General features: G+C 42.4%; 1 pseudogene; it reads left to right on the forward strand.

Moving 5' to 3' along the window:
* The first annotated feature begins 6,361 nt into the window (after positions 1 to 6,361).
* On the forward strand, positions 6,362 to 7,310 carry LOC124706718 (annotated as a pseudogene).
* The last annotated feature ends 7,945 nt before the right edge of the window (positions 7,311 to 15,255 follow it).

A 15,255-nucleotide genomic window follows, 5' to 3' on the forward strand; every position in this document is an offset into this window, starting at 1 on the left:
TGTCCTGCATGCTTACCAAAGGAGGTTGAATGTTATGTTCCTGTGGATTCTCTTGAAATATTCCCTATGAGTAAAACTTGTGAGAATAGTTATGCTCCTGTTATCTATGATAATTCATGCTATTTTGATAAATCTTATGATAATGCTTTGTTTGTGCCTGATGTCGAAATGCATGGTACTAAAGAGTTTTGCTTGGCAAATGTTTATGATAAATCTCTAGATGATGGTCCTATGTTACTTGATAATATTAATTGTACTACTAATAAAAATGGGATTGGAAAGGTCTTGACTTTATCTAGGAGTCTCATATCTCTTGAGAATGATCAATCATCTTGTTATATTATTAATAGAAGTGGGTTTGAAAGTTTTGATCCTATTATTTTTGAGCTTGATAAAAATTATGTGTGTGTGGATCGTGAAAAACATGCTTTATGTGATAGTTATATTGTTGAGTTTATTCATGAAGCTACTGAAAATTATTACGAGAGAGGAAAATATGGTTGTAGAAATTTGCATGGTACTAAAACACCTCTCTATATGCTGAAACTTTTGAAGTTACTCTTGTTTTATCTTCCTATGCTTGTCACTTTGTTCTTCATGAATTTATTTGTGTACAAGATTCCTATGCATAGGAAGTGGGTTAGAATTAAATGTGCTTTGAATTTGCTTCTTGATGCTCCTTTTGCTTCAACTCTTATTTCCATGTGAGCATCATTAAAATATACTGAGCCCATCTTAATGGCTATAAAGAAAGCACTTCTTGGGAGATAACCCATGTTTTTATTTTGCTACTGTTTTGTTGTGTCTTGGAAGTTGTTACTACTGTAGCAACCTCTCCTTATCTTTATTTTATTGCAATGTTGTGCCAAGTAAAGTCTCTTATAGAAGGTTGATGCTAGATTTGGATTTCTGCGCAGAAACAGATTTCTATCTGTCACGAATTTGAGTAGGTCTCTCTGTAGGAAACTCAGAAAAATCTGCCAATTTTCATGCGTGTTCCTCAGATATGTACGCAACTTTCATTAGTTTTGAGTTTTCTGATTTGAGCAACGGAAGTACCTCTTAAAAAATCGTCTTTACTGGCTGTTCTGTTTTGACAGATTCAGTCTCTATTTTTTTTTTGCATTGTCTCTTGTGGACTTTAAGCAAGGCTTTCTAGACATGGAGAGCTGTAGCTAATGTTTTATTGAGTTCTTGCAATGTGTCACTACAGGACTAAAATGGATTAAAGTTTTTTTTGAGTACTAACCCCTCTAATGAAGTTTATGAGAAGTTTGGTGTGAAGGAAGTTTTCAAGGGTCAAGAGAGGAGGATGATATATGATCAAGAAGAGTGAAAATTCTAAGCTTGGGGATGCCCCCGTGGTTCATCCCTGCATATTTCAAGAAGACTCAAGCGTCTAAGCTTGGGGATGCCCAAGGCATCCCCTTCTTCATCAACAACTTATCAGGTCACCTCTAGTGAAACTATATTTTTATTCGGTCACATCTTATGTGCTTTACTTGGAGCGTCTGTGTGTTTTTATTTTTGTTTTTGTTTGAATAAAATCGGATCCTAGCAATCCTTGTGTGGGAGAGAGACACGCTCCGCTTTTTCATATGAACACTTGTGTTCTTCGTTTTTCATATTCATGGCGGAAGCTGAAAGCCGCATCACTTATTGTTATTTGGATGGAAACAGAAAATGCCTCGTATTGTCTTGAATAATTTGATACTTGGCAATTGTTTTGAGCTCTCAAGTAGATCATGTTTAAGCTCTTGCACCATGTAGTTTGAACCTATTAGTGGAGAACTACTGTAGAGCTTGCTGAAATTTGGTTTGCATGATTGGTCTCTCTAAGGTCAAGATATTTTCTGGTAAAAGTGTTTGAGCAACAAGGAAGACAGTGTAGAGTCTTATAATGCTTGCAATTTGTTCTTATGTAAGTTTTGTTGTACCGGTTCATACTTGTGTTTGCTTCAAACAACCTTGCTAGCCCAAAGCCTTGTACTGAGAGGGAATGCTTCTCGTGCATCCAAAACCTTGAGCCAAAACATATGCCATTTGTGTCCACCATATCTACCTACTATGTGGTATTTCCTGCCATTCCAAGTAAATACTTCATGTGCTACCTTTAAACAATTCAAAAGCTATTATCTCTTATTTGTGTCAATGTTTTATAGCTCATGAGGAAGTATGTGGTGTTTTATCTTTCGATCTTGTCATTTACTTCTGACAGACTTTCACCAATGGACTAGTGGCTAATCCGCTTATCCAATAATTTTGCAAAAAGAGCTGGCAATGGGGTTCCCAGCCCCAATTAATTAACTTTCATTAATAATTCTCTTCACATGATTTGCCCTGATCTATCAGTAAGCAACCTAATTTTGCAAATAGACACTCCTTCATGGTATGTGAATGTTGGAAGGCACCCGAGGATTCGGTTAGCCATGGCTTGTGTAAGCAAAAGGTTGAGAGGAGTGTCATCAATAATGAAACTAAAATACATGTGTAAACAAAAGAGAAGAGGGATGATCTACCTTGCTGGTAGAGATAACGTCCTTCATGGGAGCCGCTCTTGAAAGTCTGGTTGATGAGGTGGTTAGAGTGCCCACTACCATTCGTTGACAACAACAAACACCTCTCAAAACTTTACTTTTATGCTCTCTATATGATTTCAAAACTTAAAAAGCTCTAGCACATGATTTAATCCCTGCTTCCCTCTGCGAAGGGCCTTTCTTTTACTTTATGTTGAGTCAGTTTACCTACTCCTTTCCATCTTAGAAGCAAACACTTGTGTCAACTGTGCATTGATTCTTACATACTTGCTTATTTTCATTCATCATATTACTTTGTGTTGACAATTATCCATGAGATATGTATGTTGAAAGTTGAAAGCAATTGCTGAAACTTAAATCTTCCTTTGTGCTGCTTCAATGCCTTTACTTTGAATTTATTGCTTTATGAGTTAACTCTTATGCAAGACTTTTGATGCTTGTCTTGAAAGTACTATTCATGAAAAGTTTTGCTATATGTTATCTATTTGTTAGCAAACTATAGATCATGGCCTTGAGTCACTGCATTCATCTCATATGCTTTACAACAGTATGATCAAGATTATGTAAGTAGCATGTCACTACAGAAATTATTCTTTTTATCGTTTACCTACTCGAGGGCGAGCAGGAACTAAGATTGGGGATGCTTGATACGTCTCCAACGTATCTATAATTTCGGATGTTCCATGCTAGTTTTATGACAATACCTACATGTTTTGCTCACACTTTATGATGATTTCATGCATTTTCCGGAACTAACCTATTAACAAGATGCCGAAGTGCCAGTTCCTGTTTTCTGTTGTTTTTGGTTCCAGAAAGGTTGTTCGGGCAATATTCTCGGAATTCGATGAAACGAAGACCAAATATCTTATTTTTCCCGGAAGGCTCCAGAACACCGAAGGAAAGTCGGAGGCGGGCCAGGGGGCCACCACACCACACCTGGGCGCGGGCCCAGGCCTGGCCGCGCCGCCAGGTGGGGAGGGCGCCCTGGTGCCCCTCCTGCGCCGCCTCTTCGCCTATATAAGCCCTTGCGACCTAAAAACGCGATACCAATTGACGAAACTCCAGAAAGACTCCAGGGCGCCATCGCGAAACTCCAATTCGGGGGACAGGCACGCCGCCGGGACGGGGAAGTGCCCCCGGAAGCCATCTCCATCGACGCCACCGCCTCCATCATGCTCCGTGAGTAGTTCCCCCATGGACTACGGGTTCTAGCTGTAGCTAGTTGGTACTCTCTCTCCCATGTACTTCAATACAATGATCTCATGAGCTGCCTTACATGATTGAGATTCATCCGATGTAATCGGTGTTGTGTTTGTTGGGATCCGATGGATTGTTACATTATGATTAGTCTATCTATAAAGTTTGTGAAGTTATTGTTACTGCAATCTTGTTGTGTTTAATGCTTGTCACTAGGGCCCGAGTGGCATGATCTTAGATTTAAGCTCTATACTTATTGCTTAGATTGTATCTACAAGTTGTTTGCACATGTCTATGTCCGGAACCCGAGGCCCCAGAGTGACAGCAACTGGGATAACTGGAGGGGAAGGCTTAGGTATGAGGATCACATGTTTTCACGGAGTGTTAATGCTTTGCTCCGGTGCTCAATTAAAAGGAGTACCTTAATCGCTAGTAGATTCCCTTGAGGCCCGGCTGCCACCGGCTGGTAGGACAAAATATGTTATGCAAGTTTCTCATTGCGAGCACGTATGACTATATATGGAAAACATGTCTACATGATTAATAATCTTGATGTTCTGTCTTAATGCTATTTCAATCCTATCAATTGCCCAACTGTAATTTGTTCACCCAACACTTGTTATTTGAGAGTTACCACTAGTGTAGATAGGTGGGAACCCCGGTCCATCTCTCATCATCATATACTCGTTCCTATATGACATTGGAAGTAGTATCAACTATTTTCTGGTGCCATTGCTCTCATATTACTGCTACTGCTGCTGTGTTACTGTTACTATTGCTCCCATATTACTGCTGCTTTCACATCACCCCTGTTACTAGTGCTTTTCCAGGTGCAGCTGAATTGACAACTCAGTTGTTAAGGCTTATAAGTATTCTTTACCTCCCCTTGTGTCGAATCAATAAATTTGAGTTTTACTTCCCTCGAATACTGTTGCGATCCCCTATACTTGTGGATCATCACATCTCCACCAACATAATCCATATTGGGACCAATGCAGACGAACTCGCTACCAAAGTGGAATCTGACGATCAAAATCTCTGTAGGGTCCATGTTACAACTGAAATAAACATAACAAAATCACTAATCGTTACTATTATGAACAAAATCATCCACAAAATCGACCAAATTCTACCAAAAATCATACCTTTACCCTCAACATACACCCCACCCAAATTTCGCACATAAACACTAACCCTAACGCCTATCAGACACTATTCCATACGTCTACTAGAGGGTCTTCATTGTTGTCGCGTGGTCGTTCACATCTACTGCCCTGTCGAACAAAGCGTTGGTCGGTTCAGTTGCCCACCAAACAGTCCCGACCTTTTTTTTGAGGTAAATACATAATATATTAAGCAAGCAAACCACCTCATTAAAAACCTCCCAGTCCGCTTAGGTACCCCGGTAAGGAAAAGAGTGCGTCAAAAACTTGCTGCTCCAAACTCAAAATATAGTTACATCATCCATAACGGTTTGGGTAATTAAACTAAGGGGCTCATTGACCCAAATACAAGAAATCTGAGAAATAAAACTATTCCTAGCAATCAAATGAGCCACCTCATTAGTCTCCCTCGGGGAATGCTTGTACTCGACCTTCCCTATCATACTTTTCATGGTAATACAGTCCGCATAAACCTCGGTTGCATCATTCCACATCACCAATTCTCCTGCGCAGTAGCTGATATCCTCTGTCAAGTCTAACTCAGCTTCGGGTGCATTACGTCCGATAGAATTTGCCAACTCAACACCCTGAAGCATTGCCTGAGCTTCCGCCATCGCTGGTGATGATACATTCTATACAAAATTAATGATGTAATCACGAAGTTCACATGCGCATCTCGAGTGATCACCCACACAACACCTAGCATATCATCAACGCAAAATAATGCATCTACATTTAGTTTCAAAAAAGATGATCTTGGTTTTCTCAGGGTACGCTTGAACACCATTGTAGGCTTCCCCTCAGCCTTTGCATAATTGGCCACTGGAGTTCTGATAGATGATATACACTTATGAATCGGAGGTAAAGACTCACCATGGGTTTGACGGCGACGAAGCCACCATATATACCAACAGGTCGCATCAATTAGTTTGGTATCATGATAGAAGAAAACCAAGGCACACAAGTTGATGGTCACTGGTGTAACATCTCCGGTACAATCAACCCCGATCTATCAGCTTGCATCACATGATTGACTATATTCTCGATTCCCAGACCTCTCATATACTTGTTCCACCTTGACAACAAAACATCATATGCGACATATTCTCATGATGCAGACTACAAAGAGAACACTGACCAGATGTACCAATATGTCGACCAGCTAAAATAGATTTCAGAGGTAAAATTCCATGCATTGCAACAAAACAATTTCACTTTATGGAAATTAAATGTACCTAACAAATAGTCTCGACCTAATTCTAACGAACCATGTGCCAAATCTAAGTAGTCAACGCGTTTACTGGTTAGCCTCACAAACTTAGACCCGGACTCGGAACAGGCGTGAAGCCAAACCGAAAGCGAGTCCTCAAGCCATGCAATGGCAGTAGTATAAACAGGTTCGAACCGCGCGCACTGGCCGCCAGAAACCCAAACCACCTCCACACCACACGCCACGGGCCGGCAATGGAGAACTACGAGCGCCTCGAAAAGATCGGCGAGGGCGCCGCCGGCGTCGTCTACAAGGCCCGGGACCGCCGCACCGGCGCCATCGTCGCCATGAAGCGCCTCCGGTCCGCCGGCCGAGACGACGGCCAGCTCTCGGAGGACCTCGGCCGCGAGGTGGGCTGCCTCATGGCGTGCCGCGGCCACCCGAGCCTCGTCGAGCTGCGTGCCGCGGGCCGCGACGCCTCCAACGCGTTCCTCGTGATGGAGTACGTCGGACCCAGCCTGGCGCAGGTCATGCGGGAGCGCGCCGGCGTCGGGCGGGCACCGTTCACCGAGGCCGAGGCGCGCCGGCTCATGCGGCAGCTCCTCGACGGCGCCGCGGCCATGCACGGCCTCGGCGTCCTGCACCGCGACCTCAAGCCGGACAACGTCCTCGTTGACGCGCAAGGCAACCTCAAGATCTGCGACTTCGGCCTGTCGCGCTTCGCCGCCCCTACTACGGGCGCGCCATACACGGCGCCCGTGGTCACGCGGTGGTACCGCGCGCCGGAGCTCCTGCTGGGGTCGCGGGAGTACGACGCGGGGGTGGACACCTGGGCGCTCGGGTGCATCATGGCCGAGCTCCTCGCCGGCGCGCCGCTGTTTCCCGGGAGGACGGAGATGGACCAGCTGAACATGGTGTTCGACACGGTCGGCACGGGCGACATGACGGAGTGGCCTGCCTTCGCGCGGCTCCCGCGCGCCGGCTCGCCGCTCTGCCATCGGAAAAGGCCGCCCAGCCGGCTCCGGGAGATGTTCCCCGCATTGCGGGCTGCTGGCCTGCAGGCCGGACAGGAGGCTCACCGCCGCAGACGCGCTCCGGCGTCCCTGGTTCACGAACGCCGAGTCACCTGACCAAGCACGTAACGCATGCGGCGCCCGATTCAGTGAGCGTGTCGGCGGCGTTGCTGATGCAATAGTTGTATAGAAAACTGTACACGTGATCATTAAGATTCGTGTAACTGAGTATTGGCGGCTTCGTGTCCATGTTGGACCAATTTTATTGATTGATGATAGTCTTCTGCGTCGTTGCTTTCAGGTTGGTAGGATTGCTGGTCAAGTGGCACGATTTCCTTGCGGCCCTCCCTGGTTCCTTTAACTTTTTTCCATGGTGTCTTTCCAAGCAATCACAACAAACATCTTGTACACGCGCGCACACACAAAATCTGGTTTGTGCTCGTTGGCCCGAAATACCAATTCGGTAGAGGTTGCGAGAAAAAACCTTTCGGTAGAAGTTTCGCAAAAAGATCGGCAAATCAAAGGATAGAACCCTAGAAGGGTGAAAATACCATGTTGATAGAGGTGCAAGTAAAAGACCCAAATAAGTTGAAGTGCGAGCAAGTGATCAACTATGGTAGAAATCACCAATAAGGGAAGATCCTTCGATAAGCAGAATGAGTGATACAATAGACGTTGAATCTATGGTAGGGTTTTCCCCAAGGGGTCAAGAGCAAGGCTCAAGTATAATCACAATCTCATTCTTGTTTCCAAATGGGGATGGGGGCATATATATAGCCAATAACAAATTAGGGACCTAATGGTAATAACTGGAAACGTCCTGGAGGGTATATGGCCTGACTCCCACGTTGACTTCGGAGCTCCTGGATCACTTACACCGGAGACTTCGGGGTTAATAGACTAGAGACTCCGGTCTGATCGATGATGGGCTGGATGATACGTCTCCGACGTATCGATAATTTCTTATGTTCTATGCCATATTATTGATGATACCTACATGTTTTATGCACACTTTATATCATATTCGTGCATTTTCTGGAACTAACCTATTAACAAGATGCCGAAGTGCCGATTCTCTGTTTTACTGCTGTTTTTGGTTTCAGAAATCCTAGTAACGAAATATTCTTGGAATTGGACGAAACGAAGACCCGGGGGCCTATTTTGCCACGAACCTTCCGGAAGACCGAAGAGCATACGAAGTGGGGCCACGAGGTGGCCAAACCACATGGCGGCGCGGCCAAGGGGGCCCGCGCCGCCTGTGGTGTGGGCCCCTCGTTAGCCCCCCGACTCTGCCCTTCCGCCTACTTAAAGCAGCCGTCGCGAAACCCCTGATGCGAAAAACCACGATACGGAAAACCTTCCAGAGACGCCGCCGCCGCCAATCCCATCTCGGGGGATTCTGGAGACCTCCTCCGGCACCCTGCCGGAGAGGGGATTCATCTCCCGGAGGACTCTACACCGCCATGGTCGCCTCCGGAGTGATGAGTGAGTAGTTCACCCCTGGACTATGGGTCCATAGCGGTAGCTAGATGGTTGTCTTCTCCTCATTGTGCTTCATTGTTGGATCTTGTGAGCTGCCTAACATGATCAAGATCATCTATCTTTAATACTCTATGTTGTGTTTGTCGGGATCCGATGGATAGAGAATACCATGTTATGCTAATTATCAAGTTATTACATATGTGTTGTTTATGATCTTGCATGCTCTCCGTTATTAGTAGAGGCTCTGGCCAAGTTTTTGCTCTTAACTCCAAGAGGGAGTATTTATGCTCGATAGTGGGTTCATGCTGCATTGACACACGGGACAGTGACAGAAAGTTCTAAGGTTGTGTTGTGCTGTTGCCACTAGGGATAAAACATTGGCGCTATGTCCGAGGATGTAGTTGTTGATTACATTACGCACCATACTTAATGCAATTGTCTGTTGCTTAGCAACTTAATACTGGAGGGGTTCGGACGATAACTCTGAAGGTGGACTTTTTAGGCATAGATGCAGTTGGATGGCGGTCTATGTACTTTGTCGTAATGCCCAATTAAATCTCACTATACTTATCATGACATGTATGTGCATTGTTATGCCCTCTCTATTTGTCAATTGCCTGACTGTAATTTGTTCACCCAACATGCTTTTATCTTATGGGAGAGACACCTCTAGTGAACTGTGGACCCCGGTCCATTCTTTAATACTGGAAATACAAATCTCGTTGCAATACTTGTTTTACTTGTTTTCTCTGCAAACAATCATCTTCCACACAATACGGTTAATCCTTTGTTACGGCAAGCTGGTGAGATCGACAACCTCACTTGTTTCGTTGGGGAAAAGTACTTTGGTTGTGTTGTGCAGGTTCCACGTTGGCGCCGGAATCTCTGGTGTTGCGCCGCACTACATCCCGCCGCCATCAACCTTCAACGTGCTTCTTCGCTCCTCCTGGTTCGATAAACATTGGTTTCTTTCTGAGGGAAAACTTGCTGCTGTGCGCATCATACCTTCCTCTTGGAGTTGCCCAACGAACGTGTGAAATACACGCCATCAAGCTCTTTTTCTGGCGCCGTTGCCGGGGAGATCAAGACACGCTGCCAGGGGAGTCTCCACTTCTCAATCTCTTTACTTTGTTTTTGTCTTGCTTTATTTTATTTACTACTTTGTTTGCTGCATTATATCAAAACACAAAAAAATTAGTTGCTAGTTTTACTTAATTTACTGTCTTGTTTGCTATATCAAAAACACAAAAAAATTAGTTTACTTGCATTTACTTTATCTAGTTTGCTTTATTTACTACTGCTAAAATGGCCACCCCTGAAAATACTAAGTTGTGTGACTTCGCTAGCACAAATAATAATGATTTCCTATGCACACCTATTGCTCCACCTGCTACTACAGCAGAATTCTTTGAAATTAAACCTGCTTTACTTAATCTTGTTATGCGAGAGCAATTTTCCAGTGTTAGTTACGATGATTCTGCTGCCCATCTCAATAATTTTGTTGAACTATGTGAAATGCAAAAATATAAAGATGTAGATGGTGACATTATAAAATTAAAATTGTTCCCTTTCTCATTAAGAGGAAGAGCTAAAGATTGGTTGCTATCTCTCGCCTAAGAATAGTATTGATTCCTGGACTAAATGCAAGGATGATTTTATTGGTAGATATTATCCCCCTGCTAAAATTATATCTTTGAGGAGTAGCATAATGAATTTTAAACAATTGGATAATGAACATGTTGCTCAAGCTTGGGAAAGAATGAAATCTTTGGTTAAAAATTGCCCAACCCATGGAGTGACTACTTGGATGATCATCCAAACCTTCTATGCGAGGACTAAATTTTTCTTCGCGGAATTTATTGGATTCAGCTGCTGGAGGTACCTTTATGTCCATCACTCTTGGTGAAGCAACAAAGCTTCTTGATAATATGATGGTTAATTACTCTGAATGGCACACGGAAAGAGCTCCACAAGGTAAGAAGGTAAATTCTGTTGAAGAATCCTCTTCCTTGAATGATAAGGTTGATGCTATTATGTCTATGCTTGCGAATGATAGGACTAATGTTGATCCTAATAATGTTCCGTTAGCTTCATTGGTTGCTCAAGAAGAACATGTTGATGTAAACTTCATTAAAAATAATAATTTCAACAACAATGTTTATCGGAACAATTCTAGTAATAACTATAGGCCATATCCTTATAATAATGGTAACGGTTATGCTAATTCTTATGGGAATTCTTACAACAATAATAGGAATACACCCCTGGACTTGAAGCTATGCTTAAAGAATTTATTAGTACACAAAGCTGCCTTTAACAAATCTGTTGAGGAAAAGCTCAATAAAATTGATATTCTTACTTCTAGAGTTGATAGTCTTGCCTCCGATGTTGATCTTTTGAAATCGAAAGTTATGCCTAATAGGGATATTGAAAATAAAATTGTTACTACAGCAAATGCCATCCAAGTTAGAATTAATGAGAATATAAGATTAATGGCTGAACTGCGTGCTAGGTGGGATAGAGAAGAAAATGAAAAACTAGCTAAAGAGGAAAATGTAGCTAAAGTTTGGACTATTACCACCACTAGCAATGCTAATGATTCATATGTTGCTGCACCTCCTACTATCAATGATAAAATAATTGGTGTTGGCAATGCTTCTACTCCTAGTGCAAAGCGCGCAAAATTACTGAAAGCTGCTAAAGCTAGCTGAAGCTGCTGTGATAAAGCTGCTGAAATTTTTTCCAACCTTGGGGATGATAATCCCATTGCTTTAGATTGTAATGATTTAGATTTTGATGATTGCCACATCTCTGAAGTTATAAAGTTCTTACAAAAACTTGCTAAGAGTCCCAATGCTAGCGCTGTAAACTTGGCTTTCACAAAACATATTACAAATGCTCTCATAAAAGCTAGAGAAGAGAAACTAAAACTTGAAACTTCTATTCCTAGAAAGCTAGAGGATGGTTGGGAGCCCATCATTAAAATGAGAGTCAACGATTTTGATTGTAATGCTTTATGTGATCTTGGTGCAAGTATTTCTGTTATGCCTAAAAAAGTCTATGATATGCTTGACTTGCCACCATTGAAAAACTGTTATCTGGATGTTAATCTCGCTGATAATGCTAAAAAGAAACCTTTGGGGAGAGTTGATAATGTTCATATTATGGTTAACAATAACCTTGTCCCCGTTGATTTTGTTGTCTTGGATATTGAATGCAATGCATCTTGCCCCATTATATTGGGAAGACCTTTTCTTCGAACCGTTGGTGCTACTATTGATATGAAGGAAGGTAATATTAAATATCAATTTCCTCTCAAGAAAGGTATGGAACACTTCCCTAGAAAGATAATGAAGTTACCCTATGATTCTATTATTAGAACAACTTATGATGTTGATGCTTCATCTCTCGATGTTACTTGAGATACACTTTCTGCGCCTAGCTGAAAGGCGTTAAAAAAAGCGCTTATGGGAGACAACCCATGTTTTTACTACAGTATTTTTTTTTTATATTTGTGTCTTGGAAGTTGTTTACTACTGTAGCAACCTCTCCTTATCTTAGTTTTGAGTTTTGTTGTGCCAAGTAAAGTCTTTGATAGTAAAGTAAGTACTAGATTTGGATTACTGCGCAGTTCCAGATTTCTTTGCTGTCACGAATCTGGGTCTACCTCCCTGTAGGTAGCTCAGAAAATTAAGCCAATTTACGTGCATGATCCTCAGATATGTACGCAACTTTCATTCAATTTGAGCATTTTCATTTGAGCAAGTCTGGTGGCCTAATAAAATCCATCTTTACGGACTGTTCTGTTTTGACAGATTCTGCCTTTTATTTCGCATTGCCTCTTTCGCTATGTTGGATGAATTTCTTTGATCCATTAATGTCCAGTAGCTTTATGCAATGTCCAGAAGTGTTAAGAATGATTGTGTCACCTCTGAACATGTGAATTTTTATTATGCACTAACCCTCTAATGAGTTGTTTCGAGTTTGGTGTGGAGAAAGTTTTCAAGGATCAAGAGAGGAGTATGATGCAATATGATCAAGGAGAGTGAAAGCTCTAAGCTTGGGGATGCCCCGGTGGTTCACCCCTGCATATTTTAAGAAGACTCAAGCGTCTAAGCTTGGGGATTCCCAAGGCATCCCCTTCTTCATCGACAACATTATCAGGTTCCTCCCCTGAAACTATATTTTTATTCCGTCACATCCTATGTACTTTGCTTGGAGCGTCGGTTTGTTTTTGTTTTTGTTTTGTTTGAATAAAATGGATCCTAGCATTCACTTTGTGGGAGAGAGACACGCTCCGCTGTAGCATATGGACAAGTATGTCCTTAGGCTCTACTCATAGTATTCATGGCGAAGTTTCTTCTTCGTTAAATTGTTATATGGTTGGAATTGGAAAATGCTACATGTAGTAACTCTAAAATGTCTTGGATAATTTGATACTTGGCAATTGTTGTGCTCATGTTTAAGCTCTTGCATCATATACTTTGCACCCATTAATGAAGAAATACTTAGAGCTTGCTAATTTGGTTTGCATATTTGGTTTCTCTAGAGTCTAGATAATATCTAGTATTGAGTTTTGAACAACAAGGAAGACGGTGTAGAGTCTTATAATGTTTACAATATGTCTTTTATGTGAGTTTTGCTGCACCGTTCATCCTTTTGTTTGTTTCAAATAACCTTGCTAGCCTAAACCTTGTATCGAGAGGGAATACTTCTCATGCATCCAAAATCCTTGAGCCAACCACTATGCCATTTGTGTCCACCATACCTACCTACTACATGGTATTTATCCGCCATTCCAAAGTAAATTGCTTGAGTGCTACCTTTAAAATTCCATCATTCACCTTTGCAATATATAGCTCATGGGACAAATAGCTTAAAAACTATTGTGGTATTGAATATGTACTTATGCACTTTATCTCTTATTAAGTTGCTTGTTGTGCGATAACCATGTTTTTGGGGACGCCATCAACTATTCTTTGTTGAATATCATGTGAGTTGCTATGCATGTCCGTCTTGTACTGAAGTAAGAGAGATCTACCACCTTAATGGTTGGAGCATGCATATTGTTAGAGAAGAGCATTGGGCCGCTAACTAAAGCCATGATTCATGGTGGAAGTTTCAGTTTTGGACACATATCCTCAATCTCATATGAGAATAATAATTGTTGCCACATGCTTATGCATTAAAGAGGAGTCCATTATCATGTTGTCCATGTTGTCCCGGTATGGATGTCTAAGTTGAGAATAATCAAAAGCGAGAAATCCAAAATGCGAGCTTTCTCCTTAGACCTTTGTACAGGCGGCATGGAGGTACCCCATTGTGACACTTGGTTAAAACATGTGCATTGCAAAGATCCGGTAGTCCAAGCTAATTAGGACAAGGTGCGGGCACTATTAGTATACTATGCATGAGGCTTGCAACTTGTAAGATATAATTTACATAACTCATATGCTTTATTACTACCGTTGACAAAATTGTTTCATGTTTTCAAAATAAAAGCTCTAGCACAAATATAACAATCGATGCTTTCCTCTTTGAAGGACCATTCTTTTACTTTTATGTTGAGTCAGTTCACCTATCTCTCTCCACCTCAAGAAGCAAACACTTGTGTGAACTATGCATTGATTCCTACATACTTGCATATTGCACTTGTTATATTACTCTATGTTGACAATTATCCATGAGATATACATGTTACAAGTTGAAAGCAACCGCTGAAACTTAATCTTCCTTTGTGTTTCTTCAATGCCTTTACTTTGATTTATTGCTTTATGAGTTAACTCTTATGCAAGACTTATTGATGCTTGTCTTGAAGTACTATTCATGAAAAGTCTTTGCTTTATGATTCACTTGTTTACTCATGTCATTACCATTGTTTTGATCGCTGCATTCACTACATATGTTTACAAATAGTATGATCAAGGTTATGATGGCATGTCACTTCAGAAATTATCTTTGTTATCGTTTTACCTGCTCGGGACGAGCAGAACTAAGCTTGGGGATGCTTGATACGTCTCCGACGTATCGATAATTTCTTATGTTCTATGCCATATTATTGATGATACCTACATGTTTTATGCACACTTTATATCATATTCGTGCATTTTCTGGAACTAACCTATTAACAAGATGCTTCGAAGTGCCGATTCTTTGTTTTCTTGCTGTTTTTGGTTTCGAAATCCTAGTAACGAAATATTCTCGGAATTGGACGAAACGAAGACCCAGGGGCCTATTTTGCCACGAACCTTCCAGAAGACCGAAGAGCATACGAAGTGGGGCCACGAGGTGGCCAAACCACATGGCGGCGCGGCCAAGGGGGGCCCGCGCCGCCCTGTGGTGTGGGCCCCTCGTCAGCCCCCCACTCGCCCTTCCGCCTACTTAAAGCCTCCGTCGCGAAACCCCCGATGCGAAAAACCACGATACGGAAAACCTTCCGGAGACGCCGCCGCCGCCGATCGCATCTCGGGGGATTACGGAGATCTCCTCCGGCACCCTGCCGGGAGGGGATTCATCTCCCGGAGGACTCTACACCGCCATGGTCGCCTCCGGAGTGATGAGTGAGTAGTTCACCCCTGGACTATGGGTCCATAGCAGTAGCTAGATGGTTGTCTTCTCCTCATTGTGCTTCATTGTTGGATCTTGTGAGCTGC

The sequence above is a fragment of the Lolium rigidum genome, chromosome 4, assembly GCF_022539505.1.
Source record: "Lolium rigidum isolate FL_2022 chromosome 4, APGP_CSIRO_Lrig_0.1, whole genome shotgun sequence".
In the NCBI taxonomy this organism is placed as follows: Eukaryota; Viridiplantae; Streptophyta; class Magnoliopsida; order Poales; family Poaceae; genus Lolium; species Lolium rigidum.